A 19,562-nucleotide genomic window follows, 5' to 3' on the forward strand; every position below is an offset into this window, starting at 1 on the left:
AGTCGGCCCATGAGAGTGTGTGGGCTTCATCGATACCCACCGACAGCACATACGTATTCCACCATGTGAGGGCGATACCGGCAAAAGTGTGGGTGGAATATTTGACTTTGTCTTGGTCCCGACAACCGCTTATGCTAAAAACGGCTTCTGTTTGCTCAAACCATCGGGTGAGCACAACCGGTCCTCCGGTTCTATCGAAAGTGTGAGGTTTGCACCCCATGAAATTCTTATAGGAGCATCCTTCGTTGGAATTTCCGGCTCCATTGTTGTTGTTGTTGTGATGATTGTTGTTATTGTTGTTGTTGGAGGAGTGACCGGCCATGGCCGCATCCACGGCAGTGGCTATCATACGTTGGAGGGCTTGTTCGGGAGTTTCGGGAGGAGCGCGTCGACGAGCCATTGTTCCTTCATGACACGAGAATATCGTTGGTTAGTATTTTCAACAATACTAACCGGAGTATGGATTAAGGATAGAGAGAAAATTTTCCTTGACTCGCCCTAAATTCTTTATGTCATAATGTCGGAACGTCCATGTGAATCACCGTAATATAATCCCGGAAATTATATTACCCTGATTCTCATGTGCATTTAACATTACTTCATAAAGTCAAGGTGGCGCATCAACAAAATTTATCAACGTAAGATCAAGATCGAATACGAGTTAGATATGATAGAAGAGTTCGAGTATAAATGCACAAATAGTCAAGTAATTCCTACTTCAGTCTATATGCCGGTTGTAGTCTAGATTCACCTATGTACCTTATGACTCGGGGTGGACACAAATGAACTCTAAATCCCTACAACCAAGGCTCTGATACCACTTGTCGCGACCCCGACAAATCGTCAAGTGACGGCGTCGGCTACGTGGGTCCCATTACCTGATTATAAGTCTTTAAGATAACGTTTGACCAAAATATGTCGCCTTCATTTCAAAATAAAGATTGTTTCAAAGTTTACAAGAATTGTTCAACCAAAAGTTAAGTTACAACGTTATAAGTACGATTGAAATCTAGGCGACACGGTTTAAAGTAAAGTCAAAAGACGCTCCATGAAAAGCATGTATACTCGACATCCAAAGCAAGTATCAAATAATGAGCGGAAGCATGTATCACATATCGTGCAAGACCTGAGAAAAACATAGAAATCTGTCAACGAAAAACGTTGGTGAAATCATAGGTTTAGTAAGTAAATTGTATTGAACCACAAGGTTCTTTAAGAATTGCTCAACCAGAATCATTCACATTCCAAAATAGTATCTGTATCACGAGCACCCAATTATCAAGGCTTAACCGAATCTTCCCTCTGAATTTTGAATTTAGTGTTAGAACTTACACTATACATTGTTGAAATTATATTTCATTCACTAACGGTAGCGAACCGTCTGAATGAGGGTTTGTTAAACCCGTATGGCCACACAACATAATTACACGCTTACACTTACACCCTGCAAGTGGAACTAATGATAATTGGATTGAGGACTTTTGTTCAAACTCGTATGCATCTTTGTATTCGTATTTGTTCACAATGTAAAAGCATGAAAAGTAAATAAGTATGAAATGTATGTGTTTCTCAGCCCACGATGTAAAGAATAAAAGTGATTGAAAAAGTGGGACTATGATCTCACCTTGAGTGCAAGAGTTAATAAAGTACTTCAACAAGTAAACGTGTGCATGAAAGTTGCTTAGCCTTGACCTAAACAAGTAAGTTATATCAATTAACCGGTTACGACACAAGGTCGGGTGAAATGTGTTCAATTAGTCCTATGGCTCAATACGACTCGATTAAATATAGCATATGAATCACGTTGTCAAGTTTCATACAAGAAACAAGTATAAAAGCATGTTAGAATGATTGTATAAAAGTTTGGTTAAGTTTGACTAAAAGTCAAACTTGGTCAAAGTCAACGAAAAAGTCAACGCGTTCGGGTCGGGTCCCGGACTATTTTTCTATGCTAAATATTCATATACAAGTATATTAAAACAAGTTTCATGTGAATCGGAGGTCGATAGCTAGTCAAACATTTTGCGTGAAAAGTGACAAAGTGAGCAGAATTCTGGCCAGGCCAATCCGCACGCCGCGCGGGGATGGGGCGCGCCGCGCAACCATCTGGGCAGAGATTTCTGGTCAGTTTTTCAAAGTATGCACGAACCAAACATCAAACATTCACCATTTATGATCCGCAAACAACCAAAACATGTATCTTATATCCTCGGAAAGGTATTTTGACGAGCAATACAACTAACCACATATCATCAAACAAAAACATCATTTACAATAACCGAAAACTCGTCAATTGATCAAGAAAGGTTTATTTTCAAAGTTTCAAGTTCGTAAAACGTATTTTATGATTCGGGAATCCAATTTACACATACGATATGCCGTTTCGAAGGTAATTAAGTATACATTGCATCTAAACACTTACTAACAACATTAACAAGCATTCAACGCATCAAAAGATCATTTCAAAGTCTATCAAACCCTAGTCAAACATCACAAAATCCTTAATCGGGTTTTTGAAGTTTTCTTAATCAACCTACACATCAAAATGTAGCTAATGATACTAGTAACACAATTAAAACATGAACTTTAACAATTAAACAACTTTAACTCATCCAAAATCAAGGATTTAGCACACCCATTTCAAATGTTCAAACTAGTTACTCAAAACAACGAATCGAGCAAACAAAACATATATTCATGTTATACACGAGCCATAGACACTAACTAACACCATTTCAAGTCAAAAACACGAATTTAGAGAAATCTAGAGTTTTAGAATTGTTACCCAAAATCGATGAAGTTAGTATCAAATCGTAGAGAATGAAGAGAGGATCACGAAAATGTAATTTGTTTTGTTGTAAGCCTCCTAGATCGAATTTAGATGATGATTTTATGAAGTTGGGGTTTGTGTGTGTGTTCTTGCTAGAGAGAAAGAGAGAGAGAGGGAGATGGTTGAATGGTGGTGATTGGGGTGGACTAGTTGACCTAGTCAACTAGTTTGCCCCGTGTCAATTTTAGTCCCTCGAGTTTAGAAGCGGGTGCGGGATTTAACCGATCGTATATTTTTAAAACGCAAGTTAACGAGAGATGTTATAATTAAATAACGAGAATATTATGAACGTTCGTCAACGGAGTCGACGAATTTAAATACGAAAGATATTATTTAAAAAAAAAAGACGGTGTTAAAATAAATTTAACGGAAAAACGCGGGATGTTACATTAAGTGTGTTAACAATGAACTACATATGTAAAACAAGACTACTAACTTAAGAAATTTCGAAACGAGACATATATGTTACGATTATCGTTGTAATGACATTTTAATGTATATATATCACATTAAGATATATTCATACATCATAATATCATGATAATGTAATAATTTAACATCTCATTAGATATAATAAACATTGGGTTAACAACATTAAATGAGATCGTTAACTTAAAGGTTTCAAAATAACACTTACATGTAACGACTAACGATGACTTAATGACCCCGTTAAAATGTATATACATGTAGTATATTAAGATGTATTAGTACACTTTTGAAAGACTTTAAGACATATATCAAAGTACTTCTACTTAACAAAAATGCTTACAAATGCATTCTCATTCATTTTCATCAACAATTCTACTCGTATGCACCCGTATTCGTACTCGTACAATACACAGCTTCTAAAGGTATTTACTATTGGTATATACACTCCAATGATCAGCTCTTAGCAGCCCTTGTGAGTCACCAACACATGTGGGAACCATCATTTGGCAAGTAGCATGAAATATCTCACAAAATTACAAACTAATGGAGGCTATATGACAAGCCATCTTTCACGTGAAAGAGCACACACAAACACACTTTCATTTTCAACTTTCATGAATCAAAGTGATCTCTCTCTTATTCTCTCATTATGTTCTAAGTGTTCTTCATCATTTTCTTCATAATCTACATCAATCTAGTTCATAAATTCTAACCTAGATCAACTTACAAAACAACTACTCAAGAAAACTTCAAGAACACTTTCAAGTTTGCAAGTCTACTTCCAAGCTTTTTAATCCATTCCAATCAATCATATAAGATCAAGAAACCTTTATTATTTATAGTAGGTTATCTCTATAATTCAAGGTAATACTCATATTCAAACTTTGATTCAATTCCTATAACTATAAACTATCTTAATTCGAGTAAAAATCTTACTTGAACTTGTTTTCGTGTCATGATTCTACGTCAAGAACTTTCAAGCCATCCAAGAATCCTTTGAAGCTAGATCATTTCTTGTCACTTCTAGTAGGTTTACCTAATATATTTGAGGTAGTAATGATGTTCATAACATCATTCGATTCATATATATAAAACTATCTTATTCGAAGTTTATAACATGTAATCACTAGAACATAGTTTAGTTAATTCTAAACTTGTTCGCAAACAAAGTTAATCCTTCTAACTTGACTTTTAAAATCAACTAAACACATGTTCTATATCAATGTGATATGCTAACTTAATGATTTAAAACCTGGAAACACGAAGAACACCGTAAAACCGGACATACGCCGTCATAGTAAAACCGAGGGCTGTTTTGGGTTAGATAATTAAAAACTATGATAAACTTTGATTTAACAGTTTTTCTTCTGGGAAAATGATTTTTCTTATGAACATGAAACTATATCCAAAAATCATGGTTAAACTCAAAGTAGAAATATGTTTTTCAAAATGGTCATCAAGAAGTCGTTTTTTCGACTGAAATGACTACCTCTACAAAAACGACTTGTAAACTGTATTTCCGGCTATAAACCTGATGTGTTTTTTAGTTGTGTACGAAACGGTTATCAGTTTTATATTATTTACTACAGGAAATTACCTAAATTAAACTAAAACACAATAGGCAAGTATACCTATCGTATAGTAATATAGCTAAGGTAAAGTCCGGGAGGTCGATCCGTGAACACTATTATCGGGTGTTCTACTAGGTTAAATTAGTTAATTAATTAGTTAAACTAGATTTAGTAATATATAGTAATTCTAGGTAGCTTTGGGGGATTTACCGTTTAACGACCGTTTTATCTTTTTGACTTTTCTTTCTGATCAAACAACAAGACAGTAAATTTAAACTAGATTGTAGCAATAAAGTAAATAAAAATTGTTGCGGTAAATAAAAGTAACCTTAACTAAACGAGATGAAAATACAATAAAAAGAGTATTATGCTTATTTAACTTCCGTAGTTACGATGTTTGACTTTTACTTTTACTTTTTACCCTGTGCTAATTTTCCTTTGTACCCGTAGAATATTTAATATGTCCACCTGGAGTTGTCCAGCGCACTCCTATAATTACAAGCATCAAATGCGAGTGTCCTCGTCATTTTATATTGTAACCACAGTTAAATATTCTAACTAGTTACTATTTAGATGGTTTGACACGGTTGTCACGTATGTCAATAATTACACCAGTTTTCACTGTATGTAACCCACCTTAATTTTAACTAGTCTTTTAACCATTAATCCATTCATGTGTCCGTTTCAATGGATAATTTACCATATATATAAATAACCCGTCTTCCGTGTCTGGTCAACGTATGTGATTATTTATACATATAGTAAATTATAAATTGTGGTAATTTAACAAGTTGTCACTTAATTATTTTACCATACCCATTAATAGTTAAAACCCCAATCTCCCTTAAGGTCGTTCTTTATCTAAATATTAATCGTTGTACAAATTAAATCAACTCATTTTCTATTTTTAGTCAAACATAATAACTATTTGGGTTAAATAAGCATAATAACAAATTAGCTACTAAACATGGTAGAAAAATAAATAACACTTACAGAAAAGTTCTTAGCTTCCATTAATTCGACGTGGTTGAAACTTGATAGAAATCACTCGTGCAATAATATATTACAATACCCAAACTACTAATTTACTACAAGTGAAATAGAAATTGAAACTGAAAATAGAAATACTCCGTAACTTGACTACTTCTCTGAGCACTCTCCTATAGTGTACTAATTGTGAAATATTAATACTCCGTAATTGAGATAAAACTTGGGCCCAATATCCCTTTTTTAGTATATCCTCTGATAGTGTTGCAGTTGAACTAGACCCCAATATCCTCTCAATATCTGTAAACATGATCTTCTTTCTCCAATTAATTATTCATCCAGAGACAACACTCTAAATATAATACTTCTTAAAGTTGATCTAAGACCAACTTTCCATCCCATTCAACATTTATACTCTTTATGTGATCAAAGCTAGACCTACATCCTCAAATTCTCCCATTTGCTTATTTCTTTTAATTAAAGAAATACAAAAAACAGCACCTATGACATTTGACCAAATATTTACTTGTTTATTCCTTTTGTGCATATGTGTAGATCCCATTTGATTTGATCCGAATTATGGTGACCTCAATCCCATTTTGAGAGAGTGAACTTTTTTAAAATGCGGTGTTTAGTTTTTCAGCTTTTAAGGCTTTGTTTCCTTGTACTCTCCACATGCTTACTTGTACAGTTGCTGGGTCTATTTGCAAGCATCAAAATCTGGTACTTTTGGTTTGTTAATTTGTACATTTTTCACTTGATCATTAAGGTCTTGTACATCTTGGAGTATCACTTGTACATTGAGCGTTTTCACTGTCTTTTTGATTAGTTCTTCATTTTCGCACTCCGTCTTCACTTTTATTTATTTGTACAATTACAATAGAAATATAATACAATTACATATGAAAACCTATTATTTAGGAGAGATATTGCGACTAAATATATGTTCATTTTGAGCAATATCAAACTCCCCACACTTTGAACATTGCTTGTCCTCATGCAATTATGTACTAAATATACCCCGAAATAATAAAATCACACTTCACACAATTTACTCCTTTATTTTTCACACTTTATTTCACACTATATACAATGATGATGATTTCTTTTTCAAGCCACGGTACAAATTTCATACTACCTCTAGATATTAATCTAGAAGCGTTTTTCGTCAATTCAATTCATAAACAACGATCAAGTTTCAAATTAATGAAACTTAAGGGTCGTAGTTAAAGTCCTACGTGACTTAGAAAAATTTGGATCCTTAGGGAAATAGGAACCTGATGAAAACGTTTTGTATTTTGAAAATGCTAGTTTTTACACTAGACAAGTTTTCCGGATTAACCCATCACCGGTGTAAGTTTTCAAAAACATTTTTGTGGGTTGTGGGTTTCGTATTCTCTTTTGATTTTAAGCTAAAAACTTTCGGTTTTATGTACCCACTGCTAACCCTGTGTTTGGAAAGCACACATCAAGTTTACTTGTTCCGTATATTACCTTACGGTAAACTACCGTCCGGTTGCAAAGGAGAGCGATGAACAAGAAACTGTTAAGGCGATGTCTTTTAAGACATTGCATAAAATCATGGTCAATATCGTGTCAGATGCAATTACTATCCTTTGTAGGAGAAATAGTAAAGATCACCCTAGAAGTTTTTAGTCTGGCACAAGGTCCTATCTTCGACCATGCTATGCAACCACCGTTCTTATGGTTGACACCCGATTTGGTTCAGGTGACCTAATGAATTCCGGTAAATTCTTAGGATTTTACGTTCAACAGTAATGAACGTACTGAAAATAAGTTCTTTGAAAACAAATCGGTTTTATATTTTTTTCAAAACATTTTCTCGGTCAAGTTTGAGTATAGATATCATCGAATTCCATGAGTTTGTAATTCTCAATCTTTAAGGTCAATCTCTAGGATTGAGTAATATCAGGCTTAAATGCTGATTTTTAATCTTTAAGGAGATTATCCTTTCTGGGGATCTGGTTCATCAGTCTTATCCAGCTAATTTGCAAGGTGTCCTCCCCATTCTACGAGACAGATCCTCTCATAGATAGGATAAGTCTGACCACTTGGCGATCCTGTTTGATGCTGAGGTCCGTGGATTTCCTGCTGATTTTCGAGATGACTTTTCTAGATTTTTCGTCAACCTACAGCTGGTCTGGACGACAACTTCTTGACCTAAATCAAGAAGCACGTTTTTTTTCCGGAGGACATTACTTCCTCTAAGGATGGAATTGATTCATCCTGAAGACCTCGTGTATTAAAAGATTAATGTTTTTCTTAAGGAAAATAAGATTTTATGAACACATTTTGATCTTTTAAAAACATTTTGTACGAAGGGTCAGTTGGGTGCAACACTATCCCTTATAGTGTAGATCGCCCTTTTAGTTCTCCAATTGGCTCATGTCCCGGTTTCAATCACTGTTCTTTATGGATTACAACAAAAGTACCTGCAAAACTTCGCACAAACATGTGATATGCAGTTTTAAACAAATAGATTGGTAAATCTCCCCACACTTGGCTTTTTTCTCGAATCTTTTTATCCTTGTTTTAATTAAATAAATTCACGAATTAGTTGTTTCTCAATTTATGTCCTTCTAAAGTAACAATAATTTCGGTTTTAACACCTAGTTTTATTGTTCATAAACATATTAAACAAGATTTGAATTCATTTAGTTAAAATTTTTAAATTTCTCACAAAATTTAGAAAATAAGCCAAGTATAAACCGAGAGAATTATAACCCCTCCCCACACTTGAGATCATGCAATGCCCTCATTTGCAATGAAATCAGACAAAAATTAGAATTCACGAGGGCAAATGGTATAGAAATGGTGTTAAAACCTCTTAGAGCTAGAAAGCCCTAACTTGACCTGTTTGGAGTTGAATTGTTCTTTATTACCAATATCTTCTCTTGTTCACATGTTTCGTCAAAAAAATTAGTTACTTTTGCTGAACTTGCTGCCAGTCTATGAACATGACTTGTTTTTACCTATTTTCACACAACAAACAAAACAAACAAACATGCACACAAAGACACAATTTTTTTTAATATTTTACAATACTTAAAATTATTAACTTGTAATGATAATAATAAAATTTGCGCCCCGTCCTTGGGTAGAGTAATCTCGGTTTTATTACATACTCTTTCCCGCGATTAATTATTATTCTCATCATTTCAAGTCATTGATAAAATCACACAAAAGGATTTGTAAATCAAACAGAAAAAAATATTTAAGCATTATTTTTTTATTATTTTTTTATACTTTAAATTAATAAGGATAAAATAACGATAAAAAAATTCTCGCCCCACCCTTGGGTAAAGTAATTTCGGTGTAAACACCTAATCTTTAACTCGCGACAAATTTATAGCAATCGTCATTTTAAAGTTATTAATTAAAAGTAAGTTTTTATCCCACTTAAATCAAATTATCTTTTAATAATAATAACAAAATTTTCGTTCTACGCGATTTCGGCAGGAACTTAATTTCACTCACGAATATTTTGAAATTGTTATATTAAGTATTTGACTTAAGATATTTATATCTTCTCAATAAACGATATTCCCTAATTCAAAATTTAAAATTTTGTTTGATAGCAGTAATTTTAGTTTTAGGTACCTAATCTTACCGACTACCAATCTAAACACTTAAATTAAAGGATATATCACTTGAAAGCCGAAGATTAAATGCATTTAAACAAACAAACAAACTTAAAATACAAATACATTATTCTTTACAAACAATCATACATGTTTATCACACAATAGCACACTAAAATAAATCACACAACAAACTATTACACTCGCACACTTGCACACTCGCACACTCGCACACTTGTGAAAATTTCAGAATCTCACAGAATTATCATCTTGAAAATGACCTGAGCGAATTGCTTCGAAAGCGAGCCGACTAAGTTGATTTTTCATAGCTTTATATGCGTACCCTCTCGGGTTTAGTAATTTTTCTTGAAAACACCTGACTGGCCCTTCTCAGGATAAAGTTACAAACTTGAAATTGGAATAAGTTTGATTCTTGGGGCATTCCCCTTCGTGGGACCATTTTCCGTACTTGTAACATTTCTCGAGTTGTTTTGCCCTTCGTTTTGCAGCAGATTTAGATGTACATTGTGTGAAATTAACTTTGTTATGTTCTGCCCTTTTCTCTTTTCTAATAGCAGTCATTTTCTCCCTGATCTCCAACACCATATCAATTGGTAAGGTGTTGACCAGTGCGTATATGAGAAGAGAATGGTTTTGATCGAACGAAGTGCGCGACTTATGCATCTGAAAATAAATAGAAAAAAAAATAATAAAACACACAAAAGAAAAACCAAAATTTAGAATGGGAGAAGAAGACTAGTTCTTTAGGGTCTGCTAGGGAAAGACCAATCGGATTCCATTCTTGAAAAAGTACACAAGAATAAAATTTCAAACACGAGATCTTTCTCTTTCTTAGAACATTCTACTCTCCCCACACTTAGTTAGCTCTGGTGTTGAACTTATGATTAAGATCATTTTCAATCTCTCGTGGTCCATCAAAATAGTGTTTCAGCCTGTGTCTATTTACTTTGAATGGTTTATCATTTGAGTCTACTATTTTGGATCGTTCCATAAGGTAAAACTCTTGTAACCATGAATGGTCCTGACCATCTAGATTTTAACTTTCCATGAAATAGTTTAAATCTAGAATTGAATAGAAGGACATGGTCTCCTTCATGAAACACTTTTTTGTTTAAACGTTTATCATGCCATTCCTTTGTTTTTTCTTTGTAGATGAGTGAGTTTTCATATGCATCATGCCTTAACTCATCTAATTCGTTCAGCTGGCTTAAACGTAATCGTCCTGCTTCATGCAAATCAAGGTTGCATGTCTTAAGAGCCCAAAATGCTTTATGCTCAATCTCAACCGGGAGGTGACATGCTTTTCCGTAAACGAGTCGAAAAGGTGTGGTTCCAATTGGAGTTTTGTAGGTCGTTCGAAAGGCCCAAAGAGCATCCTCCAATTTCATGGACCACTCTTTCGGATTTGCACCTACAATTTTCTCCAGAATATGTTTTAATACTCGGTTAGTGTTCTCAACTTGTCCGCTTGTTTGTGGATGATAAGTTGTCGATATCTTATGAGTTACCCCATATCTTTTAAGAACTTTCTCAAGTTGAGCTTTGCAAAAATGTGTACCCCGATCACTTATCAAAAATTTCGGTGTTCCGAACCGTGCAAAAAGACATGTCAAAAAGTTGACTACAACTCGTGCATCATTTATTGGGAGAGCTTGCGCTTCCACCCATTTAGACACATAATCAATAGCAACAAGTATGTAGAGATTATTATGAGATTTTGGAAAAGGGCCCATGAAGTCAATGCCCCAAATGTCGAAAACTTTGCAATCATGAATGATATTTTGTGGCATCTCATCGCATTGAATTATTCTCCCGACCCTTTGACATGCATCACAGGATTTACAGAGAAGATGGGCATTCTTGAAAATAGAAGGCCAATAGAATCCAGCCTCGTAGACCTTTCTTCCCGTGAGTTGAGGTCCGTAATGCCCTCCTGTAAGTCCTGTGTGACAATGGAGTAAGATTTTTCTAGCTTCATTCCCGAATACGCACCTGCGTATTACTCCATCGAGACAATTTTTAAATAGATGTGGATCCTCCTAAAAGTAGTGTTGAATGTGGCTAAAGATTTTCTTTCGTTTTTGATATGACATTCCCTTTTCAAGAAATCCACATACCAAAATAGTTCGCAATTGGTACGAACCATGGTATTTCATCACTCTCGATCTTCATGAGATGTTCATCAAGAAAGTCATCCTGTATCGCGGATTCATCGAGAGTTTCTGGCACAGGGTTCTTAAGGCGTGAAAGATGATCGGCGGCAAGATTTTCTGCTCCCTTTTTATCTCGGTTTTCGATGTCAAACTCTTGCAGGAGCAAGATCCAACGAATTAAGCATGGTTTAGCATCTTGTTTTGAAAACAAGTACTTAAGAGCAGAATGATCGGTATAGACAACCGTTTTTGCTAGAACAAGACATGATCGAAATTTATCAAAAGAAAAGACTATAGCAAGGAGTTACTTTTCAGTAGTTGTGTAGTTCGTTTGTGCTCCTTGTAAAGTCTTACTAGCATAGTAAATGGGTTTAAATCATTTTTCTATCCTTTGACCTAAAACGGCTCCTATTGCAAAATCACTTGCATCGCACATGAGCTCAAATGGAAGGGCCCAGTTTGGAGCTATCATGATTGGTGCATTGGTGAGCTTTTCTTTGAGAATGTTGAAAGATTTAATACATTCGTTCGAGAATACAAATGGATTATCTTTTTCGAGGAGTTTGTTCATTGGAGTGGCAATTTTAGAAAAATCTTTAATGAATCGTCGGTAAAAACCGGCATGCCCTAGAAAACTCCTAACTCCTTTGACATTGGTAGGATGTGGAAGTTTAGCAATTACATCAACTTTTGCTTTATCCACTTCAATTCCTTCACTTGAGATTTTATGGCCTAGAACGATGCATTCTTTAATAAGCATTCGTTCAAGATTTGAAAGGCACGACTCAAAAGAGTCACCGAAGACTGAAAAGTCATCCATGAAAACTTTCATGCATTCTTCTATCATATCATGGAAAATTGCCATCATGCACCTTTGAAAGGTTGCAGGGGCATTGCAAAGTCCGAATGGCATGCGTTTGTATAAAAGTGCCATATGGGCATGTGAAGGTGGTTTTCTCTTGGTCTTCGGGTACGATTAGGATTTGAAAATACCCTGAAAAACCATCAAGGAAACAATAGTAACTGTTTCCTGCTAACCTTTCCAACATTTGATCGATGAAAGGTAAGGGAAAATGATCTTTTCTTGTAGCGTCATTTAATTTTCTATAATCAATGCAAACACGCCATCCAGTTACAGTCCGAGTAGAAATAAGCTCATCTTTTTCATTTGTGATCACGGTAATGCCACCTTTCTTAGGTACGCATTACACCGGGCTTACTCATGGACTATCAGAGATGGGATAAATTAAACCTGCATCAAGTAGTTTAATTATCTCTTTCTTCACCACATCTTGCATGTAAGGGTTTAGTCTTCGTTGACGTTGCACACAAGGTTTGAAATCATCTTCCATGAGAATTTTGTGTGTACAATATGAAGGAATTATACCCTTGATATCTTGGATCTTCCATGCAATAGCTGGTTTGTGGGCTTTTAACACGGAAATCAATATAGATTTTTCGTTTTCAGAAAGGGAGGATGAGATGATTACAGGTAATTGAGATTCACCATGCAAATATGCGTATTCCGAATGGTTTGGAAGTGGCTTTAATTCCAATGTTGGTGGTTCTTCAATCGATGATTTGTACCTGTATCTGTCTTCCTCTTTCAGAACTTGAAGTTCTTATGTTGTTGGTTCGTATTCATTAGCCATGAGTGTAGCTAATAATTCAGCTTCATCAATTGGTTCTGTTCCTTCTCCTAAAGAACATTCGCCCGTTCCTTTTAATTCTGGAAATTCTTGTAACAATTCTTGATGTTCATATATAGTTTGCATATAATAGCACACATCATCTGTAGATTGAGGTTGTTGCATGGCCTTATCAACAGAAAAGGTCACACTCTCGTCATCTATACTTAGGGTCAATTTCTTACCAAACACGTCTATTATTGCTCTAGCCGTGTTTAAAAATGGTCTTCCTAAGATAAGAGGAACTCGAGAATCTTCTTTCATATCCAGAATCACAAAATCTGCTGGGAATACTAAAGTACCAACTTTAACTAGCATATTCTCCATTATCCCTCTAGAATATTTAATTGATCGATCAGCTAGTTGTATGCTCATTCGTGTTGGTTTTAACTCTTCAAGGCCTAGTTTAACGTATAATGAATAAGGCATTAAGTTAATACTAGCACCTAAGTCTGCTAATGCTCTTAATGAATCAAGACTACCCATTAAACATGGAATTGTGAAACTTTCGGGGTCGGAGAGTTTTTCGGGTATCTTGTTCAATAATACTGCCGAACATGCATCATTCATTGTGATAGCTGAAAGTTCTTCCATTTTCTTTCTGTTTGTGATCAGGTCTTTCAAAAACTTCGCATATTTTGGCATTCCTGAAATTACATCGATGAAAGGAAGATTGATGTTTATTTGTTTGAACATGTCAAGAAACTTTGATTGTTCGGCCTCGAGTCTTTCTTTTCTTTGTTTGCTTGAGTAAGGAAGCGGTGGTTGATATGGTTTAACGTATGGTTTAGGTCGTACTGAACCTTCTGGGATTTCAGCTTGTTGTTCATTGGCTTTTTCAACTACTGGTTTTGTCGCCTTTTCTGGTTCTGGTTGTGGTGGTGGAATAGGATAATCGGAAATGACTGGTATAACAGGTGGCGTAAGTGTCAAACCACTTCGGGTGGTAATTGCTTTGGCTGCCTCATTTTGAGGGTTGGTATTTGTGTCGCTCGGTAAACTCCCTGGCTTTCTTTCACCAATTAACCTTGCTAGGTTACTTACTTCTTGTTCCAAATTTTGGATAGAAGCTTGTTGGTGTCTGAATGATTGTGAGTTTTGTTCATTAGTTTGTTTTTGAGATGCAACAAATCGTGCTTGGGATTCCATGAGCTTTGTCATCATTTCCTACAGGTTTGGCTTTTTCTCGTCGATTTGTGGTGGCTTATTAAGAAAACCGGGTCTTTGCTGATTGCTAGGACCTTGTTAATTATACGAGTTATTGTTGGGCCTATTTGTATTGTATGGGGTGTTGTAAGGTCGGTTGAAATTATTCCTTGGCGGTTGATCATTATTTTGATAATTATTTCCCGACCTTTAGTTCATGTAGGAAACATTCTCACATTGTTCCATTGTTTGCTCAATACCGAAACAATATTTCGTCAAATGTGGTCCCCCACACTGCTCACAACTGATTTGTATCGCGTGAATATCTTTAGTCATCTTTTCCATTTGTCTCCTGAAAGCATCTATCTTTGCGGAAATGGAATCAAAGTCATGGCTAGAATCGGCTCTAGCCGCTTTATATGAACGAAATATATCTTTTTTCTGGTGCCACTCATGCGAGTGGGAGGCTGTGTTATCAATAATCTTGTGAACTTCGGTAGCGGTTTTCTTCATGATGGAACCACCAGCTGCTGTGTCGATGTCCTTCCGTGAAGCGATGTCGATACCTTGGTAGAATATTTGTACTATTTGATAAGTGTCTAAACCGTATTGAGGACATCCTCTCAACAACTTTCCGAATCTTGTCCACGCCTCATATAATGTTTCATTTGACTTTTGCGCGAACGTAACAATTTCTCCGTGAAGTCTCACGGCTTTAGATGCCGGAAATAATCTTTTAAGAAATTTCTCAACTAAAACATCTCATATATCAATCACCCCTTCGGGTAACGATTCTAACCAATCTTTGACTTTTCCCTTTAAAGTCCATGGAAACAACATGAGATAGATCTGTTAACTTCTCTTATTTTAAATAGAGCACAGATCATATTAAAGGTTCGAAGATGTTCTTTTGGATCTTCTCTTGGCGTACCACTAAATTGGCATTGATTAGTTACCATATGTAGGATTTGTCCTTTGATTTCATAATCTGGTGCATTAATGTCTGGTTGAGTAATGGCATGTCCTTGGCCAGTGCGTGTTGCTCTCATTCGATCTTCCATACTTAGAGGTTCCTGATTTTCCATGATTGAATTTGTTGAATCTGAATCACTAGAGGATTCTGATTTAATGGTTTCTTCCTCGACCACCTCTGGTTGAATGATTGGTGGTTCAGGAGCAATAATTAGTGGTTCAGGATCTCTGAATTGTCCTTGAATATCCTCCGGGTTCTCAATTGTGAGGTCGGGTTCAGAAAATGGATTATCGGAAATTTGAATTGGAGTACTCGTTAGACTAGATGATGATTCTAAAGAAAAATCAACGGCGACAATATTGGCTAGATGTCTTGATCGAGTTACAGGAGGTGAGCGTATGAAAGGTGGTGAACGTTTTGCTCGGTGCATTCACTGAATATCCTATTAGTTATAAAGATAAAAATTATTAAAGTTATCAAATTAATAGACTTTTCTGATTTTGCCCACGTTTCGAATAGCCAATAGATGCAGCAGGTAGCTAGGACCCTTTAAATCGGAAATCCACAACTCGCCACTAACAAATCCAACTATTACTACGAACTAGAAAATTTGGATGTCTATCAATTTAACCGCATAAAATAATTTTTCATCGAAATTTGAAGTTTTTTTTTTTTAAATTCTATGTCCTAAAAACTAGCGTGTAGAAATGAAAAATAGAAAATGCGTCGAAAAGAAATAACATAGCGTCGGTAAACAAGAAGTAAAAAATAAGAAAGAAAATCGTAGGATCTTAAAAGTCTAAAAACTAATAACTAAAAGTTGCGACTAAAGTCTTAAATCTAAAGGTAATGAAACTTAAAATGCTATTCTAAAAGGAGATCGACAATTACTTAAATGGGTACTAAAATTTATTAAAAAAAAAACTAAATTCTAAAGTGGCGTCGTAAAATTCTAAAACTTAAACTAAGGTAAAATGAAACTAAAATTATAACTACGAAAAAAAATGGTATCTACGTATATGATTTTTGATAGAGTTTTTAGAAAAATAATCGAATTTCTAGTAAGAATGAAATTTTTTTTTATTTATTTACTTTTTTTTTTAACACTCAATACACAACCAAGTATGAGAAGACAAATTTTTCTATGCATTAACCAACAATTTTAATTTACTCTTACACTTTAATCAACACACACTACACAAAGTTCAAAGGGAATAACTCATTTTTACAAAGAGACAAGCACATGTAATGCGTCCGATTATTTTAATTTTGTCACATATATATGTATTATAAGTTTCAAGTTATACTCCTACTGACCAAGTTTCAATTTACACAATTACAATGAACAAAAAAAAATTGTATATAGGTCCTATAAACTAGAAAAAAAAAATCTTTATGTCCTATAAACTACTTCGAGTCTTTTTTTTATATATACTACAAAATCTAACTTAGTTACCCTGTTAGACACCAAAAAGTGTCCCCGGCAGCGGCGCCAAAAATTTGATGTGTTTTTTAGTGGTGTACGAAACGGTTATCAGTTTTATATTATTTACTACAGGAAATTACCTAAATTAAACTAAAACACAATAGGCAAATATACCTATCGTATAGTAATATAGCTAAGGTAAAGTCCGGGAGGTCGATCCGTGGACACTATTATCGGGTGTTCTACTAGGTTAAATTAGTTAATTAAGTAGTTAAACTAGATTTAGTAATATATAGTAATTATAGGTAGCTTTGGGGGATTTACCGTTTAACGACCGGTTTGTCTTTTTGACTGTTCTTTTTAATCAAACAACAAGACAGTAAATTTAAACTACATTGTAGAAATAAAGTAAATAAAAAATGATGTGGTAAATAAAAGTAACTTTAACTAAACGAGATGAAAATACAATAAAAAGAGTATTATGCTTATTTAACTTCCGTAGTTACGATGTTTGACTTTTACTTTTACTTTTACCCTGGGTTAATTTTCCCTTGTACATGTAGAATATTTAATATGTTCACCTGGAGTTGTCCAGCGCAGTCTTATAATTACAAACATCAAATGCGAGTGTCCTCGTCATTTTATCTTGTAACCACAGTTAAATATTCTAACTAATTACTATTTAGATGGTTTGAGGCGGTTGTCACGTATGTCAATAATTACACTAGTTGTCACTGTATGTAACCCACCTTAATTTTAACTAGTCTTTTAACCATTAATCCATTCACGTGTCCGTTTCAATGAATAATTTACCATATATATAAATAACCCTTCTTCCGTGTCCGTTCAACGTATGTGATTATTTATACATATAGTAAATTATAAATAGTGGTAATTTAACAAGTTGTCACTTAATTATTTTACCATACCCATTAATAGTTAAAACCCCAATCTCCCTTAAGATCGTTCTTTATCTAAATATTAATCGTCGTACAATTTAAATCAACCCATTTTCTATTTTTAGTCAAACATAATAACTACTTGGGTTAAATAAGCATAATAACAAATTAGCTACTAAACATGGTAGAAAAATAAATAACACTTACATAAAAGTTCTTAGCTTCCATTAATTCGATGTGGTGGAAACTTGATAGAAATCACTTGTGCAATAATATATTACAATACCCAAACTACTAATTTATTACTACAAGTGAAATAGAAATTGAAACTGAAAATAGAAGTACTCCGTAACGTGACTACTTCTCTGAGCACTCTCCTCCCCCATAGTGTACTGATTGTGAAATATTAATACTCCGTAATTGAGATAAAACTTGGGCCCAATATCCCTTTTTTTAGTATATCCTCTGATAGTGTTGCAGTTGAACTAGACCCCAATATCCTCTCAATATCTGTAAACATGATCTTCTTTCTCCAATTAATTATTCATCTACAGACAACACTCTAAATATAATACTTCTTAAAGTTGATCTAAGACCAACTTTCCATCCTATTCAACATATTATACTCCGTATGTGATCAAAGCTAGACCCACATCCTCAAATTCTCCCATTTGCTTATTTCTTTTAATTAAAGAAATACAAAAAGTAGCACCCATGACATTTGACCAAATATTTATTTGTTTATTCCTTTTGTGCATATGTGTAGATCCCATTTGATTAGATCCAAATTATGGTGACCTCAATCCCATTTTGAGAGAGTGAACCTTTTTAAAACACGGTGTTTAGTTTTTCAGCTTTTAAGGCTTTGTTTCCTTATACTCTTCGCATGCTTACTTGTGCTGTTGCTGGGTCTATTTGCAAGCATCAAAATCTGGTACTTTTGGTTTGTTAATTTGTACATTTTTCACTTGAGCATTTAGGTCTTGTACATCTTAGAGTATCACTTGTACATTGAGCGTTTTCACTGTCTTTTTGATTAGTTATTCATTTTTGCACTCCGTCTTCACTTTTATTTATTTGTACAATTACAATATAAATATAATACAATTACATATGAAAACCTATTATTTAGGAGAGATATTGCGACTAAATATATGTTCATTTTGAACAATATCAAAACCTATACTTTTTCTGTTTAGTTTCATAAAATACAGCTCAATATGAAACCATAGTAAGTTGATTCACTCAAAACAGATTTAAAACGAAGAAGTTATGGGTAAAACAAAATTTGTTAAAAATGGTTAATTTGACTACGGGATGAATTGACAAAAATCTATACTAACCATATCCTAACTAACTTATATTTTATTATACATATATTCTAACATATATTATGTAATCTTGATAGACCATAGACACGTATACTATGTTTTGACATATCATATCGACGTCATCAATATATATTATTTGAAATAACCATAGACACTCTATATGCGGTAATGTTCGAGTTAGCTATACAGGATTGAGGTTGATTCCAAAATAATATATATACTTTGAGTTGTGATCGAGTCTGAGACTTGTATACACTGGGTCGTGGATTGATTCGAGATAATAAATATTGATTTACTTCTGTACTACTAACTGCGGACAACTAACTGTGGACTACGAACGTTGGACTGTTAAATTAACAAACTTAAATCGTTAAAACATAATAAAACATATTGTGAATATATTTCGATCATACTTTGATATATATGTATATATTTGTTATAGGTTCGTGAATCTACCCGTGGCCAATTCTTATTTCCGACGAAGGAAAAATTTGTGAAAGTGAGTT

Source organism: Rutidosis leptorrhynchoides, chromosome 10, assembly GCF_046630445.1.
Source record: "Rutidosis leptorrhynchoides isolate AG116_Rl617_1_P2 chromosome 10, CSIRO_AGI_Rlap_v1, whole genome shotgun sequence".
Lineage (NCBI taxonomy): Eukaryota > Viridiplantae > Streptophyta > Magnoliopsida > Asterales > Asteraceae > Rutidosis > Rutidosis leptorrhynchoides.